Source organism: Phaethon lepturus, unplaced genomic scaffold (genome assembly GCF_000687285.1).
Source record: "Phaethon lepturus isolate BGI_N335 unplaced genomic scaffold, ASM68728v1 scaffold36443, whole genome shotgun sequence".
NCBI lineage: Eukaryota > Metazoa > Chordata > Aves > Phaethontiformes > Phaethontidae > Phaethon > Phaethon lepturus.
The window spans coordinates 475-720 of record NW_010528963.1 but is presented as its reverse complement, the minus strand read 5'-3'; positions in this window follow the sequence as shown (position 1 = coordinate 720).

The following is a 246-nucleotide window of genomic DNA, read 5'->3' as shown; positions in this document are numbered from 1 at the left end:
CGCGTCTGTTTTCGTGGCAGACGGCCCCTCTCCCCCCTCTTATGTAAATCTACGTGCGGCTGAGCCGCGATTTCCTCGCTGCTGTGGATTAACTGCTGGGGTTGGGGACTGTCCCCCCACCCCTATGCCTCCTCCCAGCAGCCGGTAGCCAAAACCTCTCCAGAGTTTTAATTTTTGTTTTGGGAGGGGAGCTCCCAACCTGGGGGTCAAGGCTCGAGGGTCACCCTTACTCTGCCGCCAAAGACA